Source organism: Gorilla gorilla, chromosome 19 (assembly GCF_029281585.2).
Source record: "Gorilla gorilla gorilla isolate KB3781 chromosome 19, NHGRI_mGorGor1-v2.1_pri, whole genome shotgun sequence".
Lineage (NCBI taxonomy): Eukaryota > Metazoa > Chordata > Mammalia > Primates > Hominidae > Gorilla > Gorilla gorilla.
The window spans coordinates 7649649-7667795 of NC_073243.2; positions in this window are offsets into that span (position 1 = coordinate 7649649).

Here is an 18147-nt window from a genome sequence, read left to right on the forward strand (position 1 = left end):
GTATGAACATGGAAATATCTACACCGCTATCTGTATGAACATGGAAATATCTACACCGTTATCTGTATGAACATGGAAATATCTACACCGCCATCTGTATGAACATGGAAATATCTACACCATTAACAGTATGAACATGGAAATATCTACACCGCTATCTGTATGAACATGCAAATATCTACACAGCTATCTGTATATCAATGTAAATATCTACACTGCTATCTCTATTAACATGGAAATAACTACACTGCTATCTGTATAAACATGGAAATATCTACATCGCCATCTCTATGAACATGGAAATATCTACACCGCCATTTGTATGAACATGGAAATATCTACATCGCCATCTCTATGAACATGGAAATATCTACACCGCCATCTGTACGAACATGGACATATCTACACCGCCATCTGTATTAAGATGGAAATATCTACACCGCTATCTGTATAAACATGGAAATATCTGCCCAACTATCTGTATAAACATGGAAATATCCTCACTGCTATCTGTATAAACATGGAAATATCTCCACCGCCATCTGGGTAAACATGAAAATATCTACTCCGCCATCTCTAAAAACATGGAAATATCTACACTGCCATCTGTATGAACATGGAAATATCTACACCGCCATCTCTATAAACGTGGAAATATCTACAACGCTATCTGTATGAACTTGGAATTATCTACACTGCTATCTGTATAAAATTGAAATTATCTACACCACTATCTCTATAAACATGGAAATATCTTCACCGCTATCTGTATAAACATGGAAATATCTACAACGCCGTCTCTATAAACTTGGAAATAACTACACCACTATCTCTATAAACATGGAAATTTCTAGACCACCATCTCTATAAACATGGAAATATCTACACCACCATCTGTATAAACATGGAAATATCTATACCGCTATCTGCATAAACATGGAAATATCTACACCGTCATCTCTTTGAACATGGAAATATCTACACCGCCATCTGTACGAACATGGAAATATCTACAATGCCATCTGTATGAACACGTAAATATCTACACCGCCATCTGTATGAACATGGAAATATCGTCACCACTAACTGTATGAACATGGAAATATCTACACCGCTATCTGTATGAACATGGAAAAATCTACACCGTTATCTGTATGAACATGGAAATATCTACACCGCAATCTGTATGAACATGGAAATATCTACACCTCTATCTGTATGAACATGGAAATATCTACACCGCTATCTGTATGAACATGCTAATATCTACACAGCTATATGTATATCAATGGAAATATCTTCACTGCTATCTCTATAAACATGGAAATAACTACACCGCCACCTGTATGAACATGGAAATATCTACACTGTCATCCGTACGAACATGGAAATATCTACACCGCCATCTGTATGAACATGTAAATATCTACACTGCCATCTGTATGAACATGGAAATATCTACACCGCTAACTGTATGAACATGGAAATATCTAAACTGCTATCTGTATGAACATGGAAATATCTACACCGCTATCTGTAAAACATGGAAATATCTACACCGCTATCTGTATGAACATGGAAATATCTAGACCGCTATCTGTATGAACATGGAAATATCTACACCGCTATCTGTATGAACATGCAAATACCTACACAGCTATCTGTATATCAATGGAAATATCTACAGCGCTATATCTATAAACATGGAAATATCTACATTGCTATCTGTATAAACATGGAAATATCAACACCGCCATCTCTATGAACATGGAAATAACTACACCGCCATTTGTATGAACACGGAAATATCTACACCGCCATCTGTGTGAACATAGAAATATCTACACCGCCATTTGTATGAACATGGAAATATCTACACCGCCATGTGTATGAACATGGAAATATCTACACAGCCATCTTTATGAACATGGAAATATCTTCACCGCCATCTGTATGAACACGGATATATCTACACCGTCATCTGGATGAACGTGGAAATATCTACACCGCCATCTGCATGAACAAGGAAATATCTACACAGCTATCTGCATATACATGGAAATATCCACACAGATTTCTCTTTAAATATGGAAATAAGTACAGCGCTATCTGTATAAACTTCGAAATATCTACACCGCCATCTGTATGAACATGGAAATATCTACACCGCCATCTGTACGATCATAGACATATCTACACCGCCATCTGTATTAAGATGGAAATATCTACACCGCTATCTGTATAAACATGGAAATCTCTGCCTAACTATCTGTATAAACATGGAAATATCCGCACCGCTATCTGTATAAACATGGAAATATCTACACCGCTATCTGCATAAACATGGAAATATCCACACCGCTATCTGTGTAAACATGGAAATGTCTACACCGCTATCTGTGTAAACATGGAAATATCTACACCGCCATCTGTGTAAACATGAAAATATCTACACCGCCATCTCTAAAAACATGGAAATATCTACACCGCCATCTGTATGAACATGGAAATATCTACACCACCATCTCTATAAACGTGGAAATATCTACACCGCTATCTGTATGAAGTTGGAAATATCTACACTGCTATCAGTATAAAATTGAAATTATCTACACAACTATCTCTATAAACATGGAAATATCTACACTGCTATCTGTATAAACATGGAAATATCTACACCGCTATCTGTATAAACATGGAAATACCTTCACCGCTATCTGTATAAACATGGAAATATCTACAACGCTGTCTCTATAAACTAGGAAATAACTACACCACTATCTCTATAAACATGGAAATAACTAGACCGCCATCTCTATAAACATGGAAATATCTACACCGCTATCTGTATGAACATGGAAATATCTACACCGCTATCTGTAAAACATGGAAATATCTACACCGCTATCTGTATGAACATGGAAATATCTACACCGCAATCTGTATGAACATGGAAATATCTACACCTCTATCTGTATGAACATGGAAATATCTACACAGCTATATGTATATCAATGGAAATATCTACATTGCTATCTCTATAAACATTGAAATAACTGCACTGCTATCTGTATAAACATGGAAATATCTACACCGCCACCTGTACGAACATGGAAATATCTACACTGCCATCCGTACGAACATGGAAATATCTACACCGCCATCTGTATGAACATGTAAATATCTACACAGCTATCTGTATATCAATGGAAATATCTACACTGCTATCTCTATAAACATGGAAATAACTACACTGCTATCTGTATGAACATGGAAATATCTACACCGCTATCTGTATGAACATGGAAATATCTACACCGCCATCTGTATGAACATGTAAATATCTACACCGCCATCTGTATGAACATGGAAATACCTACACCGCTAACTGTATGAACATGGAAATATCTACACCGCTATCTGTATGAACATGGAAATATCTACACCGCTATCTGCATATCAATGGAAATATCTGCACCGCTATCTGCATATCAATGGAAATATCTGCACCGCTATCTCTATAAACATGGAAATATCTACACCGCTATCTGTATGAACATGGAAATATCTACACCGTTATCTGTATGAACATGCAAATATCTACACAGCTATCTGCATATCAATGGAAATATCTGCACCGCTATCTCTATAAACATGGAAATATCTACATTGCTATCTGTATAAACATGGAAATAGCTACACCGCCATCTCTATGAACATGGAAATATCTACACCGCCATCTGTATGAACATAGAAATATCCACACCGCCATTTGTATGAACATGGAAATATCTACACCGCCATCTGTATGAACATGGAAATATCTACACCATTAACAGTATGAACATGGAAATATCTACACCGCTATCTGTATGAACATGCAAATATCTACACAGCTATCTGTATATCAATGTAAATATCTACACTGCTATCTCTATTAACATGGAAATAACTACACTGCTATCTGTATAAACATGGAAATATCTACATCGCCATCTCTATGAACATGGAAATATCTACACCGCCATTTGTATGAACATGGAAATATCTACATCGCCATCTCTATGAACATGGAAATATCTACACCGCCATCTGTACGAACATGGAAATATCTACAATGCCATCTGTATGAACACGTAAATATCTACACCGCCATCTGTATGAACATGGAAATATCGTCACCGCTAACTGTATGAACATGGAAATATCTACACCGCTATCTGTATGAACATGGAAAAATCTACACCGTTATCTGTATGAACATGGAAATATCTACACCGCAATCTGTATCAACATGGAAATATCTACACCTCTATCTGTATGAACATGGAAATATCTACACCGCTATCTGTATGAACATGCTAATATCTACACAGCTATATGTATATCAATGGAAATATCTACACTGCTATCTCTATAAACATGGAAATAACTACACCGCCACCTGTATGAACATGGAAATATCTACACTGTCATCCGTACGAACATGGAAATATCTACACCGCCATCTGTATGAACATGTAAATATCTACACTGCCATCTGTATGAACATGGAAATATCTACACCGCTAACTGTATGAACATGGAAATATCTAAACTGCTATCTGTATGAACATGGAAATATCTACACCGCTATCTGTAAAACATGGAAATATCTACACCGCTATCTGTATGAACATGGAAATATCTAGACCGCTATCTGTATGAACATGGAAATATCTACACCGCTATCTGTATGAACATGCAAATACCTACACAGCTATCTGTATATCAATGGAAATATCTACAGCGCTATATCTATAAACATGGAAATATCTACATTGCTATCTGTATAAACATGGAAATATCAACACCGCCATCTCTATGAACATGGAAATAACTACACCGCCATTTGTATGAACACGGAAATATCTACACCGCCATCTGTGTGAACATAGAAATATCTACACCGCCATTTGTATGAACATGGAAATATCTACACCGCCATGTGTATGAACATGGAAATATCTACACAGCCATCTTTATGAACATGGAAATATCTTCACCGCCATCTGTATGAACACGGATATATCTACACCGTCATCTGGATGAACGTGGAAATATCTACACCGCCATCTGCATGAACAAGGAAATATCTACACAGCTATCTGCATATACATGGAAATATCCACACAGATTTCTCTTTAAATATGGAAATAAGTACAGCGCTATCTGTATAAACTTCGAAATATCTACACCGCCATCTGTATGAACATGGAAATATCTACACCGCCATCTGTACGATCATAGACATATCTACACCGCCATCTGTATTAAGATGGAAATATCTACACCGCTATCTGTATAAACATGGAAATCTCTGCCTAACTATCTGTATAAACATGGAAATATCCGCACCGCTATCTGTATAAACATGGAAATATCTACACCGCTATCTGCATAAACATGGAAATATCCACACCGCTATCTGTGTAAACATGGAAATGTCTACACCGCTATCTGTGTAAACATGGAAATATCTACACCGCCATCTGTGTAAACATGAAAATATCTACACCGCCATCTCTAAAAACATGGAAATATCTACACCGCCATCTGTATGAACATGGAAATATCTACACCACCATCTCTATAAACGTGGAAATATCTACACCGCTATCTGTATGAAGTTGGAAATATCTACACTGCTATCAGTATAAAATTGAAATTATCTACACAACTATCTCTATAAACATGGAAATATCTACACTGCTATCTGTATAAACATGGAAATATCTACACCGCTATCTGTATAAACATGGAAATACCTTCACCGCTATCTGTATAAACATGGAAATATCTACAACGCTGTCTCTATAAACTAGGAAATAACTACACCACTATCTCTATAAACATGGAAATATCTAGACCGCCATCTCTATAAACATGGAAATATCTACACCGCTATCTGTATGAACATGGAAATATCTACACCGCTATCTGTAAAACATGGAAATATCTACACCGCTATCTGTATGAACATGGAAATATCTACACCGCAATCTGTATGAACATGGAAATATCTACACCTCTATCTGTATGAACATGGAAATATCTACACAGCTATATGTATATCAATGGAAATATCTACATTGCTATCTCTATAAACATTGAAATAACTGCACTGCTATCTGTATAAACATGGAAATATCTACACCGCCACCTGTACGAACATGGAAATATCTACACTGCCATCCGTACGAACATGGAAATATCTACACCGCCATCTGTATGAACATGTAAATATCTACACAGCTATCTGTATATCAATGGAAATATCTACACTGCTATCTCTATAAACATGGAAATAACTACACTGCTATCTGTATGAACATGGAAATATCTACACCGCTATCTGTATGAACATGGAAATATCTACACCGCCATCTGTATGAACATGTAAATATCTACACCGCCATCTGTATGAACATGGAAATACCTACACCGCTAACTGTATGAACATGGAAATATCTACACCGCTATCTGTATGAACATGGAAATATCTACACCGCTATCTGCATATCAATGGAAATATCTGCACCGCTATCTGCATATCAATGGAAATATCTGCACCGCTATCTCTATAAACATGGAAATATCTACACCGCTATCTGTATGAACATGGAAATATCTACACCGTTATCTGTATGAACATGCAAATATCTACACAGCTATCTGCATATCAATGGAAATATCTGCACCGCTATCTCTATAAACATGGAAATATCTACATTGCTATCTGTATAAACATGGAAATAGCTACACCGCCATCTCTATGAACATGGAAATATCTACACCGCCATCTGTATGAACATAGAAATATCCACACCGCCATTTGTATGAACATGGAAATATCTACACCGCCATCTGTATGAACATGGAAATATCTACACCATTAACAGTATGAACATGGAAATATCTACACCGCTATCTGTATGAACATGCAAATATCTACACAGCTATCTGTATATCAATGTAAATATCTACACTGCTATCTCTATTAACATGGAAATAACTACACTGCTATCTGTATAAACATGGAAATATCTACATCGCCATCTCTATGAACATGGAAATATCTACACCGCCATTTGTATGAACATGGAAATATCTACATCGCCATCTCTATGAACATGGAAATATCTACACCGCCATCTGTACGAACATGGACATATATACACCGCCATCTGTATTAAGATGGAAATATCTACACCGCTATCTGCATAAACATGGAAATATCTGCCCAACTATCTGTATAAACATGGAAATATCCTCACTGCTATCTGTATAAACATGGAAATATCTCCACCGCCATCTGGGTAAACATGAAAATATCTACACCGCCATCTCTAAAAACATGGAAATATCTACACCGCCATCTGTATGAACATGGAAATATCTACAAAGCCATCTCTATAAACGTGGAAATATCTACAACGCTATCTGTATGAACTTGGAATTATCTACACTGCTATCTGTATAAAATTGAAATTATCTACACCACTATCTCTATAAACATGGAAATATCTTCACCGCTATCTGTATAAACATGGAAATATCTACAACGCCGTCTCTATAAACTTGGAAATAACTACACCACTATCTCTATAAACATGGAAATTTCTAGACCACCATCTCTATAAACATGGAAATATCTACACCACCATCTGTATAAACATGGAAATATCTATACCGCTATCTGCATAAACATGGAAATATCTACACCGTCATCTCTTTGAACATGGAAATATCTACACCGCCATCTGTACGAACATGGAAATATCTACAATGCCATCTGTATGAACACGTAAATATCTACACCGCCATCTGTATGAACATGGAAATATCGTCACCGCTAACTGTATGAACATGGAAATATCTACACCGCTATCTGTATGAACATGGAAAAATCTACACCGTTATCTGTATGAACATGGAAATATCTACACCGCAATCTGTATCAACATGGAAATATCTACACCTCTATCTGTATGAACATGGAAATATCTACACCGCTATCTGTATGAACATGCTAATATCTACACAGCTATATGTATATCAATGGAAATATCTACACTGCTATCTCTATAAACATGGAAATAACTACACCGCCACCTGTATGAACATGGAAATATCTACACTGTCTTCCGTACGAACATGGAAATATCTACACCGCCATCTGTATGAACATGTAAATATCTACACTGCCATCTGTATGAACATGGAAATATCTACACCGCTAACTGTATGAACATGGAAATATCTAAACTGCTATCTGTATGAACATGGAAATATCTACACCGCTATCTGTAAAACATGGAAATATCTACACCGCTATCTGTATGAACATGGAAATATCTACACCGCTATCTGTATGAACATGGAAATATCTACACCGCTATCTGTATGAACATGCAAATACCTACACAGCTATCTGTATATCAATGGAAATATCTACAGCGCTATCTCTATAAACATGGAAATATCTACATTGCTATCTGTATAAACATGGAAATATCAACACCGCCATCTCTATGAACACGGAAATAACTACACCGCCATTTGTATGAACACGGAAATATCTACACCGCCATCTGTATGAACATAGAAATATCTACACCGCCATTTGTATGAACATGGAAATATCTACACCGCCATCTGTATGAACATGGAAATATCTTCACCGCCATCTGTATGAACATGGATATATCTACACCGGCATCTGGATGAACATGGAAATATCTACACCGCTATCTACATGAACATGGAAATATCTACACCGCTAACTGTATGAACATGGAAATATCTACACCGCTATCTGTGTGAACATGGAAATATCTACACCGCTATCTGTATGAACATGGAAATATCTACACCGTTATCTGTATGAACATGGAAATATCTACACCGCTATGTGTATGAACATGGAAATATCTACACCGCTATCAGTATTAACATGGAAATATCTACACCGCTATCTGCAGGAACATGCAAATATCTACACAGCTATCTGTATATCAATGGAAATATCTACACTGCTATCTCTATAAACATGGAAATAACTACACTGCTATCTGTATAAACATGGAAATATCTACACCGCCATCTCTATGAACATGGAAATATCTACACCGCCAATTGTATGAACATGGAAATATCTACACCGCCATCTCTATGAACATGGAAATATCTGCACCGCCATGTGTATGAACATGGAAATATCTACACAGCCATCTTTATGAACATGGAAATATCTTCACCGCCATCTGTATGAACACGGATATATCTACACCGTCATCTGGATGAACGTGGAAATATCTACACCGCCATCTGCTTGAACAAGGAAATATCTACACAGCTATCTGCATATACATGGAAATATCCACACAGATTTCTCTTTAAATATGGAAATAAGTACAGCGCTATCTGTATAAACTTCGAAATATCTACACCGCCATCTGTATGAACATGGAAATATCTACACCGCCATCTGTACGATCATAGACATATCTACACCGCCATCTGTATTAAGATGGAAATATCTACACCGCTATCTGTATAAACATGGAAATCTCTGCCTAACTATCTGTATAAACATGGAAATATCCGCACCGCTATCTGTATAAACATGGAAATATCTACACCGCTATCTGCATAAACATGGAAATATCCACACCGCTATCTGTGTAAACATGGAAATGTCTACACCGCTATCTGTGTAAACATGGAAATATCTACACCGCCATCTGTGTAAACATGAAAATATCTACACCGCCATCTCTAAAAACATGGAAATATCTACACCGCCATCTGTATGAACATGTAAATATCTACACCGCCATCCCTATGAACATGGAAATATCTACACCGCTATCTGTATGAACATGGAAATATCTACACCGCTATCTGTATGAACATGGAAATATCTACACCGCTATCTGTAAAACATGGAAATATCTACACCGCTATCTGTATGAACATGGAAATATCTATACCGCTATCTGTATGAACATGGAAATATCTACACCGCTATCTGTATGAACATGCAAATATCTACACAGCTATCTGTATATCAATGGAAATATCTACACCGCTATCTCTATAAACATGGAAATATCTACATTGCTATCTGTATAAACATGGAAATATCTACACCGCCATCTCTATGAACATGGAAATATCTACACCGCCATTTGTATGAACACGGAAATACCTACACCGCCATCTGTATGAACATAGAAATATCTACACCGCCATTTGTATGAACATGGAAATATCTACACTGCCATCTGTATGAACATGGAAATATCTTCACCGCCATCTGTATGAACATGGATATATCTACACCGGCATCTGGATGAACATGGAAATATCTACACCGCTAACTGTATGAACATGGAAATATCTACACCGCAATCTGTGTGAACATGGAAATATCTACAACGCTATCTGTATGAACATGGAAATATCTACAACGTTATCTGTATGAACATGGAAATATCTACACCGCTATGTGTATGAACATGGAAATATCTACACCGCTATCTGTATGAACCTGGAAATATCTACACCGCTATGTGTATGAACATGCAAATATCTACACAACTATCTGTATATCAATGGAAATATCCCCACTGATATCTCTATCAACATGGAAATAACTACACAGCTATCTGTAAAAACATGGGAATATCTACACCGCCACCTGTATGAACATGGAAATATCTACACTGCCATCTGTACGAACATGGAAATATCTACACCGCCATCTGTATGAACGTGTGAATGTCTACACCGCCATCTCTATGAACATGGAAATCTCTACACCGCCATCTGTATGAACATGGAAATATCTTCACCGCCATCTCTATGAACATGGAAATATATACACCGCCATCGGTATGAACATGGAAATATCTAAACCGCCCTCTATATAAACATGGAAATATCTACACCACCATCTCTATAAACATGTAAATATCTACACCAGCATCTGTATGGACATGGAAATATCTACACCGCTAACTGTATGAACATGGAAATATCTACACCGCTATCTGTATGAACATGGAAATATCTACACCGTTATCTGTATGAACATGGAAATATCTACACCGCAATCTGTATGAACATGGAAATATCTACACCTCTATCTGTATGAACATGGAAATATCTACACCGCTATCTGTATGAACATGCAAATATCTACACAGCTATATGTATATCAATGGAAATATCTACATTGCTATCTCTATAAACATTGAAATAACTGCACTGCTATCTGTATAAACATGGAAATATCTACACCGCCACCTGTACGAACATGGAAATATCTACACTGCCATCCGTACGAACATGGAAATATCTACACCGCCATCTGTATGAACATGTAAATATCTACACAGCTATCTGTATATCAATGGAAATATCTACATTGCTATCTCTATAAACATGGAAATAACTGCACTGCTATCTGTATAAACATGGAAATATCTACACCGCCACCTGTACGAACATGGAAATATCTACACTGCCATCCGTACGAACATGGAAATATCTACACCGCCATCTGTATGAACATGTAAATATCTACACAGCTATCTGTATATCAATGGAAATATCTACACTGCTATCTCTATAAACATGGAAATAACTACACTGCTATCTGTATGAACATGGAAATATCTACACCGCCACCTGTATGAACATGGAAATATCTACACTGCCATCCGTACGAACATGGAAATATCTACACCGCCATCTGTATGAACATGTAAATATCTACACCGCCATCTGTATGAACATGGAAATATCTACACCGCTAACTGTATGAACATGGAAATATCTACACCGCTATCTGTATGAACATGGAAATATCTACACCGCTATCTGTATGAACATGGAAATATCTACACCGTTATCTGTATGAACATGCAAATATCTACACAGCTATCTGCATATCAATGGAAATATCTGCACCGCTATCTCTATAAACATGGAAATATCTACATTGCTATCTGTATAAACATGGAAATAGCTACACCGCCATCTCTATGAACATGGAAATATCTACACCGCCATCTGTATGAACATAGAAATATCCACACCGCCATTTGTATGAACATGGAAATATCTACACCGCCATCTGTATGAACATGGAAATATCTACACCATTAACAGTATGAACATGGAAATATCTACACCGCTATCTGTATGAACATGGAAAAATCTACACCGTTATCTGTATGAACATGGAAATATCTACACCGCAATCTGTATCAACATGGAAATATCTACACCTCTATCTGTATGAACATGGAAATATCTACACCGCTATCTGTATGAACATGCTAATATCTACACAGCTATATGTATATCAATGGAAATATCTACACTGCTATCTCTATAAACATGGAAATAACTACACCGCCACCTGTATGAACATGGAAATATCTACACTGTCATCCGTACGAACATGGAAATATCTACACCGCCATCTGTATGAACATGTAAATATCTACACTGCCATCTGTATGAACATGGAAATATCTACACCGCTAACTGTATGAACATGGAAATATCTAAACTGCTATCTGTATGAACATGGAAATATCTACACCGCTATCTGTAAAACATGGAAATATCTACACCGCTATCTGTATGAACATGGAAATATCTACACCGCTATCTGTATGAACATGGAAATATCTACACCGCTATCTGTATGAACATGCAAATACCTACACAGCTATCTGTATATCAATGGAAATATCTACAGCGCTATCTCTATAAACATGGAAATATCTACATTGCTATCTGTATAAACATGGAAATATCAACACCGCCATCTCTATGAACACGGAAATAACTACACCGCCATTTGTATGAACACGGAAATATCTACACCGCCATCTGTATGAACATAGAAATATCTACACCGCCATTTGTATGAACATGGAAATATCTACACCGCCATCTGTATGAACATGGAAATATCTTCACCGCCATCTGTATGAACATGGATATATCTACACCGGCATCTGGATGAACATGGAAATATCTACACCGCTATCTACATGAACATGGAAATATCTACACCGCTAACTGTATGAACATGGAAATATCTACACCGCTATCTGTGTGAACATGGAAATATCTACACCGCTATCTGTATGAACATGGAAATATCTACACCGTTATCTGTATGAACATGGAAATATCTACACCGCTATGTGTATGAACATGGAAATATCTACACCGCTATCAGTATTAACATGGAAATATCTACACCGCTATCTGCAGGAACATGCAAATATCTACACAGCTATCTGTATATCAATGGAAATATCTACACTGCTATCTCTATAAACATGGAAATAACTACACTGCTATCTGTATAAACATGGAAATATCTACACCGCCATCTCTATGAACATGGAAATATCTACACCGCCAATTGTATGAACATGGAAATATCTACACCGCCATCTCTATGAACATGGAAATATCTGCACCGCCATGTGTATGAACATGGAAATATCTACACAGCCATCTTTATGAACATGGAAATATCTTCACCGCCATCTGTATGAACACGGATATATCTACACCGTCATCTGGATGAACGTGGAAATATCTACACCGCCATCTGCTTGAACAAGGAAATATCTACACAGCTATCTGCATATACATGGAAATATCCACACAGATTTCTCTTTAAATATGGAAATAAGTACAGCGCTATCTGTATAAACTTCGAAATATCTACACCGCCATCTGTATGAACATGGAAATATCTACACCGCCATCTGTACGATCATAGACATATCTACACCGCCATCTGTATTAAGATGGAAATATCTACACCGCTATCTGTATAAAAATGGAAATCTCTGCCTAACTATCTGTATAAACATGGAAATATCCGCACCGCTATCTGTATAAACATGGAAATATCTACACCGCTATCTGCATAAACATGGAAATATCCACACCGCTATCTGTGTAAACATGGAAATGTCTACACCGCTATCTGTGTAAACATGGAAATATCTACACCGCCATCTGTGTAAACATGAAAATATCTACACCGCCATCTCTAAAAACATGGAAATATCTACACCGCCATCTGTATGAACATGTAAATATCTACACCGCCATCCCTATGAACATGGAAATATCTACACCGCTATCTGTATGAACATGGAAATATCTACACCGCTATCTGTATGAACATGGAAATATCTACACCGCTATCTGTAAAACATGGAAATATCTACACCGCTATCTGTATGAACATGGAAATATCTATACCGCTATCTGTATGAACATGGAAATATCTACACCGCTATCTGTATGAACATGCAAATATCTACACAGCTATCTGTATATCAATGGAAATATCTACACCGCTATCTCTATAAACATGGAAATATCTACATTGCTATCTGTATAAACATGGAAATATCTACACCGCCATCTCTATGAACATGGAAATATCTACACCGCCATTTGTATGAACACGGAAATACCTACACCGCCATCTGTATGAACATAGAAATATCTACACCGCCATTTGTATGAACATGGAAATATCTACACTGCCATCTGTATGAACATGGAAATATCTTCACCGCCATCTGTATGAACATGGATATATCTACACCGGCATCTGGATGAACATGGAAATATCTACACCGCTAACTGTATGAACATGGAAATATCTACACCGCAATCTGTGTGAACATGGAAATATCTACAACGCTATCTGTATGAACATGGAAATATCTACAACGTTATCTGTATGAACATGGAAATATCTACACCGCTATGTGTATGAACATGGAAATATCTACACCGCTATCTGTATGAACCTGGAAATATCTACACCGCTATGTGTATGAACATGCAAATATCTACACAACTATCTGTATATCAATGGAAATATCCCCACTGATATCTCTATCAACATGGAAATAACTACACAGCTATCTGTAAAAACATGGGAATATCTACACCGCCACCTGTATGAACATGGAAATATCTACACTGCCATCTGTACGAACATGGAAATATCTACACCGCCATCTGTATGAACGTGTGAATGTCTACACCGCCATCTCTATGAACATGGAAATCTCTACACCGCCATCTGTATGAACATGGAAATATCTTCACCGCCATCTCTATGAACATGGAAATATATACACCGCCATCGGTATGAACATGGAAATATCTAAACCGCCCTCTATATAAACATGGAAATATCTACACCACCATCTCTATAAACATGTAAATATCTACACCAGCATCTGTATGGACATGGAAATATCTACACCGCTAACTGTATGAACATGGAAATATCTACACCGCTATCTGTATGAACATGGAAATATCTACACCGTTATCTGTATGAACATGGAAATATCTACACCGCAATCTGTATGAACATGGAAATATCTACACCTCTATCTGTATGAACATGGAAATATCTACACCGCTATCTGTATGAACATGCAAATATCTACACAGCTATATGTATATCAATGGAAATATCTACATTGCTATCTCTATAAACATTGAAATAACTGCACTGCTATCTGTATAAACATGGAAATATCTACACCGCCACCTGTACGAACATGGAAATATCTACACTGCCATCCGTACGAACATGGAAATATCTACACCGCCATCTGTATGAACATGTAAATATCTACACAGCTATCTGTATATCAATGGAAATATCTACATTGCTATCTCTATAAACATGGAAATAACTGCACTGCTATCTGTATAAACATGGAAATATCTACACCGCCACCTGTACGAACATGGAAATATCTACACTGCCATCCGTACGAACATGGAAATATCTACACCGCCATCTGTATGAACATGTAAATATCTACACAGCTATCTGTATATCAATGGAAATATCTACACTGCTATCTCTATAAACATGGAAATAACTACACTGCTATCTGTATGAACATGGAAATATCTACACCGCCACCTGTATGAACATGGAAATATCTACACTGCCATCCGTACGAACATGGAAATATCTACACCGCCATCTGTATGAACATGTAAATATCTACACCGCCATCTGTATGAACATGGAAATATCTACACCGCTAACTGTATGAACATGGAAATATCTACACCGCTATCTGTATGAACATGGAAATATCTACACCGCTATCTGTATGAACATGGAAATATCTACACCGTTATCTGTATGAACATGCAAATATCTACACAGCTATCTGCATATCAATGGAAATATCTGCACCGCTATCTCTATAAACATGGAAATATCTACATTGCTATCTGTATAAACATGGAAATAGCTACACCGCCATCTCTATGAACATGGAAATATCTACACCGCCATCTGTATGAACATAGAAATATCCACACCGCCATTTGTATGAACATGGAAATATCTACACCGCCATCTGTATGAACATGGAAATATCTACACCATTAACAGTATGAACATGGAAATATCTACACCGCTATCTGTATGAACATGCAAATATCTACACAGCTATCTGTATATCAATGTAAATATCTAGACTGCTATCTCTATTAACATGGAAATAACTACACTGCTATCTGTATAAACATGGAAATATCTACATCGCCATCTCTATGAACATGGAAATATCTACACCGCCATTTGTATGAACATGGAAATATCTACACCGCCATCTCTATGAACATGGAAATATCTACACCGCCATTTGTATGAACATGGAAATATCTACATCGCCATCTCTATGAACATGGAAATATCTACACCGCCATCTGTACGAACATGGACATATATACACCGCCATCTGTATGAACATGGAAATATCTACACCGCTATCTGTATAAACATGGAAATATCTGCCCAACTATCTGTATAAACATGGAAATATCCTCACTGCTATCTGTATAAACATGGAAATATCTCCACCGCCATCTGGGTAAACATGAAAATATCTACACCGCCATCTCTAAAAACATGGAAATATCTACACCGCCATCTGTATGAACATGGAAATATCTACACCGCCATCTCTATAAACGTGGAAATATCTACAACGCTATCTGTATGAACTTGGAATTATCTACACTGCTATCTGTATAAAATTGAAATTATCTACACCACTATCTCTATAAACATGGAAATATCTTCACCGCTATCTGTATAAACATGGAAATATCTACAACGCCGTCTCTATAAACTTGGAAATAACTACACCACTATCTCTATAAACATGGAAATTTCTAGACCACCATCTCTATAAACATGGAAATATCTACACCACCATCTGTATAAACATGGAAATATCTATACCGCTATCTGCATAAACATGGAAATATATACACCGTCATCTCTTTGAACATGGAAATATCTACACCGCCATCTGTACGAACATGGAAATATCTACAATGCCATCTGTATGAACACGTAAATATCTACACCGCCATCTGTATGAACATGGAAATATCGTCACCGCTAACTGTATGAACATGGAAATATCTACACCGCTATCTGTATGAACATGGAAAAATCTACACCGTTATCTGTATGAACATGGAAATATCTACACCGCAATCTGTATGAACATGGAAATATCTACACCTCTATCTGTATGAACATGGAAATATCTACACCGCTATCTGTATGAACATGCTAATATCTACACAGCTATATGTATATCAATGGAAATATCTACACTGCTATCTCTATAAACATGGAAATAACTACACCGCCACCTGTATGAACATGGAAATATCTACACTGTCATACGTACGAACATGGAAATATCTACACCGCCATCTGTATGAACATGTAAATATCTACACTGCCATCTGTATGAACATGGAAATATCTACACTGCCATCTGTATGAACATGGAAATATCTACACCGCTAACTGTATGAACATGGAAATATCTAAACTGCTATCTGTATGAACATGGAAATATCTACACCGCTATCTGTAAAACATGGAAATATCTACACCGCTATCTGTATGAACATGGAAATATCTACACCGCTATCTGTATGAACATGGAAATATCTACACCGCTATCTGTACGAACATGC